Raw genomic sequence first — 17,041 nt, forward strand, 5'->3', positions numbered from 1 at the left:
CCACAAAGGGTGGATTTCTACCACCATGCCAGGTTCCCCAGCCCTCCATCTCCATAACAAGCTCCTTCAGCAACAACAGAATTTTGTGGATTCACTCTGATCTCCAAGGGCACGGCTGATGATGACCCTGGGTGTGGAGTCCAGCATTGCTGGGAAAGGCCAGGCAGGAATAACCCACAGGGAGCCTGAGTGAGTGATGGTGACATTCACACCCTGGTGGGCGGCCCCCAGCTGGCTCTGCAGCCTGGTTCTCTACTGGGGACCTGCCCATCTCACACACACACACACACACACACACACACACACACACACACACTCCAGATCTGGAGGGGTAGGCACTTAACGAATTTTGTTCCCCAGCAGGTGAGCGGCCCACTCAATCCCTGACTCACAGGTCAGAGTGGGAAGCAGTCTTCCGGCAAAAGCACGTCCTCCTCTCTCTGCAGAAACCTGCATTCAGCTCCGGGCCCTGGGCGTGAGGGAGCAAGGCTCATAAAAGTCTGATTAGCTGGCTCGTGGGCAGGGGCGAGCTCAACCCATAATTGGACAAAACAGAGCAGGAGCTCAGTGTTTGCCAAAGAGAAGTCGCCTTTGTTCCAACGCAGCACTTGGGTGTTTGGTTAAAAAGACAGGCCCTGCTGACCCCTGATGACAGTTGGCGGGTGGCTTTGTGCTTCTAATAGGAGCCACAGCGCTTTGGCTCATTTTAAATTACTACCAAGTGTTGTGTGGGTTGGGGCTTCTTCAAGGGGGAAAAAATCAATCTGAGGGGAAAAGCTATTCCTTAGCAACAAAGGGAAAAGAAAGAAGGCAGTTCTTTTAATGGAATCTGAGATGGAATCTAGCTCAGTGGAGCCAGAGCAAAAATAGCTCTTATCTGATCAAGGTGCCCGAGTTCCACTTGACGGCAGTTCAGGAGGCCCAGGCTCAGGGTTCTGGGGACCGCAGCAAGCATCTTCAGGGAGGGACAGTCCTCCTGCAGAGGGATGCCCACCGGGCCTCAGGACGGCAGGAGTCAGCAGTTGTCACAGTCATTCTGTCGACGTGTATTTTCAATCACACACCTTTTCCAAATACAATAAAGCTGAAAGGAAGTGATTTCAGCAGTCTGGGTAACAACGCCAACAGGGTAATGACCCATCCACTCTGGCTCTCTGTCACACGTGCAGAATATGGTGGAGACTGGATGGTGGGCGCTTAGTTACACAAGCTCCCAGCACAGAGATGGGGCACAGGGTATAAACTGCACAGTGAAAGTAGAGACAAACAAATAAGTGAGGAAACAGAGAAAAGGGTAAAAACTATTGAGTGAAACCAGGAAATAAAACGAATATACCAGCCTGTGCCTGCAGGGATCTATGCAGTTGTGTGTTTGCATTAAATGGATATGAGGTACCCCACTCCAGTACTCTTGCCTGGAGAATCCCAGGGACAGAGGAGCCTAGTAGGCTATGGGGTCACACAGAGTCGGACACGACTGAAGCAACTTAGCAGCAACAGCAGCACACCAAAGACCACACACACACAAACAGGCAAACACACACACACATGCACACATCATGAGGGTCTCTACAGCTCTGGGTGTGAGAGTGTGTGTGTGTGTGTGTGTGTGTGTGTGTGCGCGCGCGCGCGCGCATTAAGCAAGATCATCCAGCTTGAGGTACAGTTGTGATGCACAATAATCCACCTCTAGTCCCCACACTGGCTCTCTCTATTAGCACAGGGCTCAAATTTTCCACTTTCCAGAAAGAATCTACTCACATCCCAATAGCAGTGTGACTGAAGAGTTTCCTGAAGATTTTGTGGAGAAACTCGAGAAGGATACTGTGTCACAGGCTGCACCCACACTCTTCAAATCTCTATCTACTAGCCCATTTCTCCCCAGCCTGCGGTCAGTGGGTCTCATTCTCTCTTCCCTTGAAGCTCTCGTTCCTAGGAGTCCATTCTCTTTGCTCCACAATGTTCCTCCAAATCCCTTATCTCATCCCTTGCTTTCAGCTGCTACCTTGCCAACTCCCATAATCTCCTTGCCCAGAAATCAGCAAATCAAAACTCTCAGCTCCAGAAAGAGACTCAGAGACATAGAAAATAAGCTTATGGTTACCAAAAGGGAAGGGGGTTAGGGATAAACTAGGAATTAGGGATTAACAGATACACACTACTATATATAAAATAGGTATACAACAGGGACCTACCATATAGCACAGGGAACTATATACCATATCTTGTAATAACCTATAGTGGAAAAGAACCTGAAAAAGCATATATAAATATATGTATCACATATATATGGGTACAGATATATATAACTAAATCACTTTGCTCTACACCTGAAACCAACGTGACATTCACTGTAAATCAACTATACTTCAATAAAAATAAATAAATAAATACATTAAAAATTTAAAAACAAAGCTTCCAGTTCTAAGATCTGTCCATTTTAGGAGGAAAGGGTTGGCTATACATAACCAACAACAAAAATTTGTTCTATCAAATGTACCAAGTCGAATTCAGGCACAGAATTTGGAAGTCACTTCCAGTAAAGCAACACGCCCATCATTAACCCTATATCGTGACAGTTATCCACTTCAAGGGGCAGGGCAAGGTCTCGATGACATTTCTACTAGAATTTTCTTTTGTCATGGAGTCTGTGACCACACCCACACTTGCCTCTGGGTTATTGTCATCACTACAAAAACATTCAGGACTAGTTCATCTGTTCTAATCCTTTGCACAGAACACAATCCAAAATTCTGGGCTTCTTACACAAGACCACACTCGTTTTCAGTATATCTGAGTTCACAATCCAGCTGTAAAGTGCTGTGGCTTTTTTTTTTTTCTTTGCTCCCAAATTCTCAATAACGATCACAAGTGTAAATTAATTCAGGCTTAAAATATAAAATGGACTGACTGCCTACCACTCCTTGAATTATTCACGAATCGAGTGGACAGGGTTCTCTGTCATCTATGCACACGCTCTTCCTTTGCTATTTGTAACACTTTCTCTGCACTTTTGAAAGTGAGGCTACAGTTCATCAGCGGCTGTTGACAGCATCCACTCAAGGCTGAACCCTTCACTCTGGACTCTTCAGAACTTGGAGTTCCCCAGACCTTCCCCAGGCGTGGGCTTCACCTGTGCTCAACCGGTGGGGCAGGAACCTCGGAACAGTTCCCGCTGGGGTCAGCAGAGTCCCAGAGGAAAACTGGTGACTGACACAAGTTCCCGAAGTCAAACCAGATACCGATTCATTCCAGAATGATGGCAATTGAGGGCCACCTAGGTTGACATTATCATGGGACTGAAGAGACCAGGGGAGAATCAGTGAGTCGGTCAAGAACATGTGGCCTCTGGGAGCCAGGGCAAGGGTCTGGGCTCAGGTGGGCAGCAGCCTAATGCCTAGTGGACAATCACTGGCATCAGACAGGTCAGGAAAGCCTGAGGACCTGGGAGAGATCAGCTCAGAATCAGATCATATTCAGTAACCAAAAGAAACGTCCTTCTCCTCCAAGACCCATTCAATAACAAACCAAATCACTTTCTCAGAAACCCTCTTCTCTGGTCAGATCTTCAAAATTAAGAATCTCTGGTGGCAGGTGAAACCCACTCAGCTGGGGGTAGAGGGTCAGGGCCCTGGGGGATGGACCCTGCCCACTCTCATCCTGGGAAATTCATTAAAGTCTCACCAGCCCCAGGAACAGGAAGTTCTGCTGGGCAGAGTTGTTTCTGTGGGGTATGTATGGTGTCTTTGACTGTACACCCCATTCTAGAAACCTGGACAAAAAGAAAAGGAGAGGAGTCTGGTGCAGAGAGAAAGGGCTTTGCAGACGGGCCTGGGTTATATAAGTAGGTAACCCCTCTGACCCTTAATGTCTTCATTTGTGCACAGAAGATTCATAAGTACCAACACCGGTACAGGACTTAAAGTGACAGACACCTTCTTAAGTGTAAGTGGTTCACACAGACCAACATTTCATCCTCAGAACCCTTGCTGCTGTTATTTTCTCCCTGCTTCTGAGCTGGATTCCAATAATGTCTCCTGTCTCTACTCTTAGCCCCTTCAGACCCCACATCACTGGAAGCTGTGCTGGAAGAAAGGACCAAGGCATTACCCCACAGCCCAGAACAGAAACAAGGCGGCAACGTGGCTGCCATTGCTGCCACAGTTGCTGTTATCATTTTTCTGGTTCAGTTCTGTATATGTTGATATAGCAGATCCAGAATGACCCCAGGGGATCCGTCCTCATACGCTTACTAGCATGGCCAGATCCATCAACTTAAATTTCTGATCCATGACTTTCCCCTAAGAGCAGGACTCTTCCCTTTGGTCAGATACAAGATTCAGGAGTAAGGGGGCTGCCGGTGGGTTCAAGAGTGAGGGGCCTGCCACCCACCAGAGGCTCTGATAGGAACAGAGACACCTCCTTCTCAACCTTTGCAATTCCAATGAGAAGATTAAAATGCGACATCACTTAAGGACCAGCACATTGACAGATTGTCTGTGTGACTCAGCCAACTCGACTTCCTGGGCCTGAAGAAAGAATGCCTTTTTTTTTTGTGGTCCTCCACTCAGGTAGATAATTCACTTCCTTGAAACACGTCATCAGTGTGGAAAGGTTGTTTTTGAGTGGAACCTTTCTGACATCTCTATTTGGTGGCAATGTTTCTACAGCTACTGTTGATCCTTGATCCAGAATCGTAGGTCGTGTTCTTGGCCTGGCCCTCAACAACAAGACTGTGAAGAGACAGAACCCTGGGCCAGAGTTACCCTGGATAGAATATCTGCAGCTGAATCTACAAGACACACTTTTCCATCAAGGTGGTGACACCCCGCGCAGTCTGGGGAGCCCCCTAGGGTTATCTCCCCCCGTCGGAGTAAGATGAATCTGAATATACTCGGTCTGCCAGATGTCCTCTGCCATGAAATAAAGGATTAGAGTTAAATAACACAGTTTTACTGCACACTGATGATTGAAATTTACATTTTTAAATAGGAGAGCAAACAGAAGCTGAGACAAGAGGTAAAGGAACGCCACGTGCATGCACCAGATGCTGGGGCCATCCTTCGCATCCTCAAGGGCAGCCAGTGAGAGTAGACAGACCGTAAATCCCAATGCCGCACGGGCCAGACTGTGAACCTGGCGGAGCCGGGGTTGGTAGTGAGAACTCAGGCCAGCCTCGGGAATTGCTCTGAGCCTGAGTTCTCTCACCTATGTGAAAAATTCTTTTCTGAGACTGTCATGAGGCAAGGCGATAGGAGTAGACATCCCCCCGCCCCGACCCTGCCCCAGAGTAAATAACCAATAAGCATCATTTTCCCTGCTTTCTTGGCATTTCAATGGACTCTGGCTTCTTCTTAGAATCCAGGCTCCTCCTGGGTTTTGGTATGGGTGAAATATCTGCATATATGTCTACCTGCAGGCAGGATTATTTGAGGAAACCTCCCCTTTGCATGTTTCTTGCTCCCAGGACCCCCAAGTATCCCAGGACAGTTTCCTCTCAGAGAAACCACACAGCCCTCAAACTGCTGCTTCTCCTTTCTCCTGCTGTGGTTAAAAAAAAAAAAAATCAGAACACAGGTTTCTGGGCTTCCCTGGTGGTGCAGTGCTTAAGACTCTGCACTTCTGCTGCAGAGGGTGTGCATTCCATCCCGAGTCAGGGATTAAGAACCTCCAGACAGAAAAACAGAACAGAGGTATTCCATGCATCCTCACAGGTAACCAGAGAAACACTGGTACATTCTTCTGTTTTCCCTTTCTCATCCTCCTCCTGCTCATCCGTTTCTCTTGACTGTCTTCCTTCAAAGCTGTTGGTGTTGGTGCTCCCAGCCGAGGAGCAGGAGGGAACCGACACATCCAGGTGTGAACCGATACGTCCAGGTGTGTCCACGTGTGGCTGTCTCACCCAGCCCACAGTCCCTGCTCCAGTTCCCTCTTCTGAAGCTTTCCTTCCCTCTCCCCAGATGATGAGCTCACACCATATTCCTCCTGTCCTCCAATCCCTCCTACTTCCCCAGCCCCCAGAACCCCCATCACCAATGGTAGGCAACCAGCCCTTCACCAAGCCCATCCTATCATTCCATCCCCTGGTCATTCACTTAGGGGAAGGTGTGGATCTCAGCAAAGCCATGAGATAAGAAAGTCAGTGATTCTGTACCCATTTCACAGGTGAGAATGTTGAGACTTAAAGAGTTGAAAGGACATAAGTTGATGGTAGCAAAAGAGACCTGTAGTGAGTTGAATGGTGGCCCCCCTCCAAAAGATCTGTCCATATCCTGGGACTTGTGAATGTCCACTTTTTGGGGGGAAAAGGTCTTTGTATATATGATTAAGATTAAGGGTCTGAGGGGAGATTACCCTGGATTTTCTGAGGGGCCCTAATCCCATGACGATGTTCTTATAAGAGTGAGGTAGAGGGAGATTACCCAGGAAGAAGGGAGGGCCATGTGACAAAGGAGGCAGAGACCTGAGTGACGTGGCCACAAGTTAGGGAACAGCCACAGCCACCAGCAGCTGGAAGAAGCAGGAGAAAAAGTGCCCCAAAGCCTCCGAAGGTCAGACTTCTGGCCTGTGAGAGAATACATTTCCATTGTTTTAAGCCCCCAATACTTTGGCCACCTGAAGGGAACTGCCAACTCACTGGAAAAGAACAATCCAACTAAAAACAGGCAGAAGAGCTGAATAGACATTTTTTCCAAAGAAGACATACAGAGGTACCAACAGGCATATGAAAAGGTGCTCAACATCACACATTATCAGAGAAATGCAAATCAAAGCTACAATGAGATATCACTTCACACCTGTTAGATTGGCTATTATCAAAAAGACAAGAAATAACAAATATTGGTGAGGATGTAGAGAAAAGGGAACATTGGTGCACTGTTAGTGGGGATACTAATTGGTGTACCCTCTATGGAAAACAGCATGGAGGTTCTTCAAAATACTAAAAATAGAATGATCTAGTAATTCCACTTCTGGGTATCTATCCACAGAAAATGAAAATACTAACTGGAAAAAAATCTATGCATCCCCATGTTCATTGTAGTGTTATTTACAATAGCCAAGATATTGGAGACAATCTAAGGGTCTGCCAGTGGATGAAGGAATAAAAATGTCTATAGATATTAAATATATGGAATATGAAAAAGCAAAGTCGTTCAGTCGTATCCAACTCTTTTGTGACCCCATGGACTGTAGCCTACCAGGCTCCTTCATCCATGGGATTTTCCAGGCAAGAGTACTGGAGTGGGTTGCCATTTCCCTCTCCAGGGGATCTTTCTAACCCAGGGATTGAACCTGGGTCTCCTGCATTGTAGGCAGACGCTTTACCGTCTGTGCCACCAAGGAAGGCCATATGGAATATACTTATCCATAAAAAAGAATGAAATCCTGCCATTCGTGACAACCTGAAGTGGACCTAGAAAGTATTACGCTAAGTGAAAGAAGTCAGACAGAGAAAGACAAATACCATATGACTTCCCTAATACACAGAATCTAAAAGTAAACAGACGAACCTCATAGATGCAGAGAGCAGACTGGTGGTTCCCAGAGACAGGAGGTGGAGGCGGGAAAAACGGGTAAAGGGAGGCAAGAAGCACAAACTTCCAGTTATAAAATAAACAAGCCTCGGGGATGTAACGTACAGCATGGTGACTATCGTTAATAATGTTGTACTGGATATCTGAAATTTGCTACGAGAATAGATCTTAATAGTTCCCATCACAAGAAAAACATTTTAACGATGTGCAATGACAAATGTTATCACATAGACTTATGGTTGGTGATGATTTTGCAACATACCCAAATATTGACTCATTGATATAGACCTGAAATTAATATAATGTTACAGGTCAATTATACCTCATTTTTTTTTTTAAGAAGAGATTTATCATGGGAATTAACTTACAAGGTGATGGGAGCCAAGATGTCCCAAAATCTGCTCTCTTCAAGGCTGAGAGGCAGGAAATCTGATGGAATGATTCAGTGTGGGTCCAAAAGCCTGGAAATCAGGGGAGCTAGTGAGTCAACACCCTCCCAGATACACTCGGAAAAAAGGTCTTACCAGTTATTTGGGCATTCCTTAACCCAGTCAAGACAGCACATAATTAATTATCACAGCATCCTCCATAATAAAATGAAAAGACATGTAAACAGAATGAGTGCTTCATAGTAAGGACACAATTAATGTCAGCTAGCACTGTTGGGCGGAGAAGCCAACGGCAACCCACTCCAGTACTCTTGCCTGGAGAATCCCAGGGATGGCAGAGGCTGGTGGGCTGCTATCTGTGGGGTCGCAAAGAGTCGGACACGACTGAAGTGACTTAGCAGCAGCAGCACTGTTGGGGGTTTTATTTTTGCAACAATTATTTATTTGGGGCCTAATCATTCAGTATTTTACAAACTACTCAAAAAAGGGGATCACAGAGGCCCCACACATCTGAACCACCATTACAGGTAAGTGAGTAATCAAGTGGCAGCCTCCCTCTCCATCACAGTAGCTTCAGGGCAAAGCCAAAGAGAATTGATCCAGCCTTAAAATGTCATATGAATCATGATGCCAAAATGATTTATGTCCACCTTAGAAGGTAGTTAATTCCATCCACCTCGACTGCCTGCCTTTACCCTCCTCAGAGTCTGGGATTACATTTATTAACCGGAGAAGGGAACGGGATCCTGAGAATACTCAGTAACCTGCTGGGCGGGGAGGTGGTCTGAGACTCAGCGTGCATCTCCAGCTTCTCCCTGACATGGAGGCCTGGCCAGGGATCGTCCACAGAAAGGCCTTTGGGAACCACAGCGTTACTGGGAGATAAAGTCAGAGGAGGGGAGGAGACTGACTTAAAGAGCATCCAGTTGTACAAACGCTGCCTAGACCGATCATAGCTCCTTGGACAGAGAGCTACATCCAGATGGGGAGTTCAAATAGAAGGGAAACTGACGAGAAGATGCTCAATGTTGTTAATTATTACAGAAATGCAAACTGAAACTACAGTGAGGTATCACCAAAAACTCCACAAATAATAAATGTTGGAGGGTGTGGAGAAAAGGGAACCTTCCTACACTGCTGGTGGAAATATAAATTGGTGCAGCCACTATGGAGAACAGTATGGAGGTTCCTTGTGTGATCTGCTGTGCTCAGTCGCATGCGACTCTTTGTGACCCCATGGACTGTGCCTGCCAGGCTCCTCTGCTCATGGAATTTTCCAGGCAAGAATACTGGAGGGAGTTGCCATTTCCTACTCCAGGGGATCTTCCCGACCCGGGGATTGAACCCACATCTCTTGCATCTCCTGCATTGACAGGAGAATTCTTTACCACTAGCACCACCTGGGAAGCCCTGGAGGTTCCTTAAAAAACTAAAAATAGGATTACCAAATGTCCCAGTAAGCCCACATACCGGAAAAATACTAATTCAAAAGAATACACGCACCCCAGTGTTTACAGCAGCACTATTTCCAATAGCCAAGACATGGAAGCAACCTAAGCGTCCAACCACAGATAAAGGAATTAAGATATGGTACATATATGTAATGCAATATTACCCAGTCATAAAAAGAATGAAATAATGCCATTTGTAGCAATGTAGATGGAACTAGAGATTATTTCCAAATCCTCTCTGGAGAAACATATTCTAAGCACGTACGTGTTAGTTGCACAGTCATGTCCAACTCTTTGCAACCTCACAGATTAGGGCCCACCGAGCTCCTCTGTCCATGGAATTCTCCTGGCAAGAATACTGGAGTGGGTTGCCATTTCTTTCTCCAGGGGATCTTCCTGACCCAGGGATCGAACCCAGGTCTGCCATGTCGCAGACAGATTCTGTACCATCTGAGCCACCAGGGAAACCCTAACAGAATATTAGCCAGTCATAAGAATGGAGTAATACCATTTATAGCAACATGGATGGAACTAGAGATTATCATATTAAATGAAGTCAGACAGAGAAAAACAAATATGATATTACTAATTTGTGGAACCTAAAAAAAATAATACAAATGAATAATACAAATTATTTACAGACTCACAGACATAAAAAACAAACTTATGATTACCAAAGAGGAATGGGAAAGGGAGGGATAAGTTAGGGGTCTGATCGAACCCAGGTCTCCCGCATTGCAGGCAGATGCTTTAACCTCTGAGCCACCAGGGAAGCGCATGTGCACATTACTGTATATAAAATAAATAAACAAGGCTGCACTGTATAGCACAGGGAACTATAGTTATTATTTTCTAATAACTTATAATGTAAAAGAATCTGAAAAGGAACATATATGTATGTGTGTATACATACATGTGTGTATACATACACATAAACATATATATGGAACTGAATCACTTTGCTGTACACCTGAAACTAGTACAACATTGTAAATCAACTACACTTCAGTTTAAAAGCAGAGGAGTGGTTGACTCTCACATCCATGTGCCAGCGTCATTCATAATTTCTGTTCTTCACCTTTCCCCGCCATGAAATCTTTAATCCCTGACTTCTTCCTGTTTACTTGCTTCCCAGAACTACCCATTCATCTGCTCTCTAGGGAGTAATGAGTCCCTCCTCATTCACAATCATTCAAACAAGGCTGCAGCCTTCCATGCATTTTCCAGAAGAAGCATCTTTTAAATTCATCTTAGAGGATGAGACCTTTCTCACTGTCATCTATCAGTGTTGACATCTAAGACTGACTGAGCCAGGTGACCTGATTCCCGGTTGCAAACAGAAATAAATCTGAGGGCTCACAGTCCTTAACCTGCCAGGTCTCCTTCCCCAAAACTGTTCTCACCATAGTATTATGAAGTTAAGGGCCCTGGCTCTTGAAAGTTCCTAAATACTTTAAAAGATGTAAACGCTTTATTCTCTCAATTTTTAAAGGGCATGTAGGGACTTCTCTGGTAGTCCAGTGGTTAAAAAAAGACTTCACCTTCCAACTGAACCAGGATACGGGTTCAATCCCTGGTCAGGGAGCTAAGATCCCGCATGCTTCACAGACAAGAAACCAAAAGCATAAAACACGAGTGATATTGTAACAAATTCAGTAAAGACTTTAAAAATGGTTCACATCAAAAAAAAGGAGGGGGGCATGTAAGGGGTCTGGGGCTGCCACACTAAAGTGGCTGTTAGAAGTGAATATTCCAGATTCTTTCTTAGCAACAGATCTGCAGGAACTTTCTAAACTGACTATTTGGCTCAGGAGAATCATCACTTCAGCCAACATTTTCTATTTCTTATCTCTACTTTTCTCAAGGCATGAGTTTCAAAAGGCAAACTGCATGGGATTAATTCATTACCAGTCAGGCTAGGCTCTCTCCAGGTTGACATCAAGGCTGCACTTTTATGCACCTTTCCTTCCTTAGCCTACATGAGCAGTCTTCAGACAAAACCCAACTAATTGGACTTGACTGGTCTGATGGTTGGATGGCATCATCGACTTGATGGACATGTGTTTGAACAATTTCTGGGAGCTGGTGATGGACAGGGAAGCCTGGAGTGGGGTCGCAAAGAGTCGGACACAACTGAGCAACTGAACTATGTTCTGAACCTATCCTTACAATAAAAATTCTATTGAGCAATTTGTTATGAAGACATAACCAAAAACTGCATTTCAACAAATGTCCTAAAAAAAAAGAAAATGAAAAACTACAGGTGAAAAAACATTTATCCTCAATAGTAATCAAAGAATACATATATGATACTATGGCTTTTTAAATTACTACATATAAAAATAATAATATCCACTACTGGGTAAAGTACAGAAAAGCAGGCATTATGATTTTTTTAAATTAAACATTAGGTATAAAGACATTAATCTGTATTTATGATGGTAAAAAATGAGCTAAACAGATTATCCAATAATAGGACACTGGTTAAAATGAACAATGGAATAGTAATATGATAAATTGTATTGCCAAAAAACAATACTTGAGGTTACTGATTACTAGTAATGATGTGCTAGCTTGTATCCAACTAACAATTCTACTGAAAATAATAAGAAATTCTATACAATTGAAAAAAACCTGGTTTTAACTTCCAGCTTTTGGTCTAGTATGTAAGGAGCTCTCATAACAAGAAAAAAGCTGAACAAACTGAAAATCAGTAGCTCTTCATGCATCCATTAGAGAATTGAGGTTACAGGGAACACAGCATTCCTCAGAACTGGAGAAATAGACAGATGGATACAGAGAATTGGAATTTACTGGAGAATTCCAGGAGCAGAAACCTCCATGGGAACCAGTATTCAGGTAGGAAATCCTGAAATGTAATTGACAAATTGCTGGAGGCTCAGTGTAGACACGTCAGAGAGAGAAAAACTCCAGGGAAGGGAGGGCCATCCTAGGGGAGTCAGCACACTTTTTTAAGTTTTACCTCCTGGAGATCTATCAGGTCCTCCCAAGGGAGATCAAAAGAAAGTTCCCTCATGCTCCTGGCGGGGAAGGGGGCAAAGCAGTCACACTGAAATACACCTAGAGTATTCTGTTCTTCATAATAAGGTCAGCTTTCAACAGACTGTCTTTTCAGAATCTAACCAACTGAGATTCTCCCAGAGCCTAACCATCCATGAGAAAGGAAATACCCAGTTCCAGCCTCTGGACTTTCACCTGGTAGAAAGGAAATAGCCAACTCCGTCCTCCCCCCTCTAGCTTTCCTGCTCGCCTACATGTACGTTTTGGAGGTAGGAACAAACTAAAAAGCTCTTGTAAAGGTGGCAGCCCAGGAGCACATGCTCACTAAAAAACTGAGACCTGATTGTAGGGTTATAGAATGCTCTCACCACCCCTTAACACTTCATACAATGCCACGAGGATTCCTACTGACAATGGGGCAATGCAACTGAAGAACTACACATCTTAGAGCTTATTTAAGAAGTCTCTAGGAAAAAGCAATGAGGGAAACAGAAACAAAGAGACCAGAGGAAATCTGATCCTCCAACACCCACAACTACAGTAAACAGTAAACATGACTGAACCCCCAGCTAGCTAATCATAAAAATCACACTAAAGTACTATTTATCTCAGTTCATTTAACCCTGTATATCATGTCCAGCCATCTAAAGAAAATTATAAGACATACTCAGAGGTGAAAACAAAAACAAAAACCCACACAGTTTGAAGACACAGAGCAAGCATCAGAACCAGACACGAACATGGCAGGGATCTTGGAAATAGCAGATTGTGAATTTAAAACAACTATGATGAACATGCTAAGAGCTTCAGTGGGAAAAAGTGGATGAGTGCAAGAATGGATGGGTAATAGAAGCACAGAAATGGATGATCTGAGAAAGAGTTGTAAGGAAATGCTAGAAATCAGAGACACTGTAATAGAAACAAAGAGGTGAAGGAAAAAGGGTGAAAACAGATGTGGTTATATTAATATCAAAGCAGATGCCAAGACATGAAATATTATTAGCGATAAAGCTGATTACTTCTAAGTGATAAGGAGTCATTTCATCACAAAGACAAAACAACTATAAATCATATGCTCCTAACGATACAGACTCAAAATAAGAATAAAATTGGCAGAACTAAATGGAGAAATAACAAATCCACAATCATGACTGGAGTTTTTAACACCCCTGTCTCAGTAAATTGATAGAAGTAGAGAAACTCAACAAGGATTTAGAAGACTGCAAAAATTATACCAAACCAACTTGGTCTTACTGATATTTATAGAATATTATACCAAACAAATACAGAATACACAATCCTTTCAAATGCACACAGAACAGGCATCAAGATAGGCCATAAAACAATTTGGAGTACTTAAAATACACAGAATATATGCTTTAAACATACACTGATCACTATAAGTTAAAAAATGACAGAAACATAGCTTGAAAATCTTCCCACTTATAAATTAAGCAGAACACTCCTAAATAATCCATGGGTCAAAAAAGAAATCACAAATGACATCAGAAAATATTTATAACTCAATGGTAATAAAAAATAAATCAATTTGTAGGATGGAGCTGAGACAAGGCTTAGAGGGAAGCTATAGTTTTAAATGTTTATATTAGAAAATAAAAGTTTAAAATCAATTATTTTCACTTTTAAAAGTTAAAAGATTAAAAATAAACTTAAGAAAATTAAAGAAGAAGGAAATTAAGAGCAAAAGTCAATGCAACAAAAAATGAACTATAAAAAAATAGCCTCTGAGAAACTGTCAAGACTCTTGAAAAGCCTAAAAAGATATGACAGCTAAATGTTAGTGGTATTCTGGATTGGATCCTGAAACAGAAAGTGGATATTAGGTGAAAACTAAAGAAATGTGAATAAATAATGGACATTAGTTAATAATGATAATATACATATACTGGTTCATTAGCTATGACAGACATACCCCAGCAGTGTAAGTTGTTAACCACAGAAGAAACTGGGTGGAATATAGGTATTACCTGTTATATCCTTGCAACTCTTCTATTAACCTAAATCTCTTCTTCCCAATTCATTTTATGACGCCAGCATAAGCCGGATCCTAAAACCTGAAATGGACATTACAAGAAAAGAAGATTATAAACCAATACTATTTGTGAGATATACATAAGAAGAATAGAAATTGACTATTTAGTGCAGAAATGCAAGACTGATTCAATGATCAAAAATCAATTTCTCACCACATTGACAAAATAAAGGAGAAAATCATATGATCATCGCAACTGATCCAGAAAAAGCATTTAACAAATCTAACACTCATTCCTAACAAAAACTCTTAGCAAACTAGAAATAGAAGGAATTTTCTTTTTCTGTTAAAAGGCATCTATGAAAAGCCCGCAGCTAACATCATACTTGCTGGTGAGATAGTAAATGCTTCTCTAAAGACTGGAAATAAGTTTGGGATAAATTTTTAAATTCATGAGCTATTTATACTTTTTCAAGTATTTCTATATCCAGAAAAAGTTTCAATGTAACTTAACATTTATTGAATACTTACTAGGTGCAAAACAGCTGCCAGGTGTTGGGAATTCTTTTAATGGTAAAAGTCCATCTGTCAAGGGATTTTAAAATAAATGTAAAAGACAGATACTCAGTAAAAGTAACTAAAATCAATTCAGTATATGTTGGAGGTCCAAAAGAAGCAAATGATAATAAGTAGCTCAGGCTTTCAGAAACCAGATTTTATAAGATAGAGAATAACATATTAAGTAATTTAAATTTTATTTTACAGGCTATGGGGCTTTCTCAGCTCCTGTTTTAGGTCTTTGAGCAGAAGAATGATATAAAAAAGATTCTATAACCTGCATCATCAAAAGCACATTTTGCAAATATTTCAGTATATCTGGGGATCTGTGCTTTGACTAACATTTTACTACAAAGCAATTGATAACCAGAGAGGTAACTGATTTTCTCAAAGCTACAGATCAAATAAATAGGAAGAAAGTATGGGAAATTAGAGTGAATATGAAACAGGATACGGACTTCCTTCAGCTTTTAGGATGTCTACCATCCCAACTATTGGTTAGGTATCTTAAAGAATAGAAAAATGGAAACAGAAGTCATTTTTGGTTTTGTTTTTGACAGTTCGGCACATCAGAAACATCCAACACTGAATGTCTGTGTTCAGACAATGATAACCAGGGAAGGATGAAATAACTGGAGGAACAGGAGAAAGAGTTAAAATTGGCTACAAGGAACAGATGGTCTTCTCTACTGCATTCCCACCTTCCTTTCTCTCTTCCCTACACCCACTTGCCCACCATCCAAGTGCACAAATGCTCACACACACATGCACACACACACACACACATATGCACTATTTGTGAGCTCCCCATTGCTGCCATTAGTACTGACAACTAATCCACTGATAGAGAAATCTGTCTTCTTCCTATTTTCAGTGGATAACTGGAAGGCCTGAGTATAAGCAGATGTAGAAATTAATAATTATTTGAGTAAAAACAGATGAGATGCTGATAGAGCTGATGATAATGAGCAGTGAGAAAGAAAAGGCTTCCAAGGATCTCACCAGACAGATTCCAGAAGCATGAGACTCCTTGTAAATGGTGAATCCTACCGTCATCAGAGTGGGGTCAGATCAGTCCAGGGGACAAAGTGCTGATTCTTAGCAAGCACGTGATTCTTGAATGATTGTCCCTACCACATTTAATGCAGCAGAGAAAGCAAGACAGACTGGAAAAGTCTGGGGGTCAGTCTACGCAGAGGGCAGAATCTTAGTCCCCGAGGAAAACAATCAAAGGATTCTGTGTGGTGACACACCCACCTGATTTGCCTAGAACTGTCCCAGTTTTAGTGATGAGAACCCCATGTCCTAGGAAGCCCTTCAGTCCCAGACAAACCAGGACAGTTGGTCATCCTGGCTCGGGAAGGCTCTATAACCCTAAGAACCGGAGGTCAAGGTTTTAGGCGATAGATCACATGCTGTGTGGCCTCAAAGCCCCAGATACTGCCCATCTACATAAGCAGGATGAGAGTAGATGCCACACCCCTCCTCCAGAGCCAAGCCCACTGACATGGGGCCCATGCTGTCCAGACTGCTGAGGGTGTGCTACTCAAGACAGACATGCTATGCTCCCCTCACAGTGGTCGAATCTACTGTTTCTTCTCTTTTTTTAACATTTTATATTGGGGTATAACTGATTAACAATGTTGTAACAGTTTCCGATGAACAGCAAAGGGACTCAGCCATACATAGGCATGTATCCATTCTCCCCCAAACTCCCCTGCCAGCTGGGCTGCCACATGACATTGAGCAGAGCTCCTTGTGCTCTGCAGCAGGACCTTGTTGGTTTTCCATTTTAAATACAGCAGTGTGTATGTATTTGGTATGTCCATCCCAAACTCCCTGACTATGCCTTCCTTCCCTCCCTCCCCCGCTGGCAACCACAGTCTACCGCCTCCCCTTGGTTTACCGTGGTAGCCTATCCTCTGAGAAAAAGGCTGCATAAGACGCCTCTCAAAGAGCTCCAAACACTATCCGAGATGCTTTTCTGGGGTTCAGCAGATTCCTGAGTTCAGCCAGGGCTGTGTGCTTCAGGGTGATGACAGCAGCTGACACCAGCTGAGCACTTACTGTGCTCTACAATTGAGGGCCATGGTT

At 43.0% G+C, this 17,041-nt stretch overlaps 1 long non-coding RNA gene across 5 annotated transcripts in view; it reads right to left on the bottom strand.

Moving 5' to 3' along the window:
* LOC105605199 (uncharacterized) overlaps window positions 1-17,041 on the bottom strand; it is a 208,338-nt gene that overhangs the window by 138,192 nt on the left and 53,105 nt on the right. For 3 of the 5 annotated variants that reach the window (XR_009598615.1, XR_009598617.1, XR_003587153.3), the window contains exons 3-4: window positions 14,921-14,974; window positions 14,385-14,471 (exon numbers count right to left, since the gene is read on the bottom strand). This is a non-coding gene — a long non-coding RNA (uncharacterized LOC105605199). Of the gene's footprint in view, window positions 1-7,903; window positions 7,997-14,384; window positions 14,472-14,920; window positions 14,975-17,041 lie in introns of all 5 variants that reach the window. The other 2 variants (XR_009598616.1, XR_009598618.1) reach the window with 2 other exon arrangements.

Source organism: Ovis aries, chromosome 26, assembly GCF_016772045.2.
Source record: "Ovis aries strain OAR_USU_Benz2616 breed Rambouillet chromosome 26, ARS-UI_Ramb_v3.0, whole genome shotgun sequence".
NCBI lineage: Eukaryota > Metazoa > Chordata > Mammalia > Artiodactyla > Bovidae > Ovis > Ovis aries.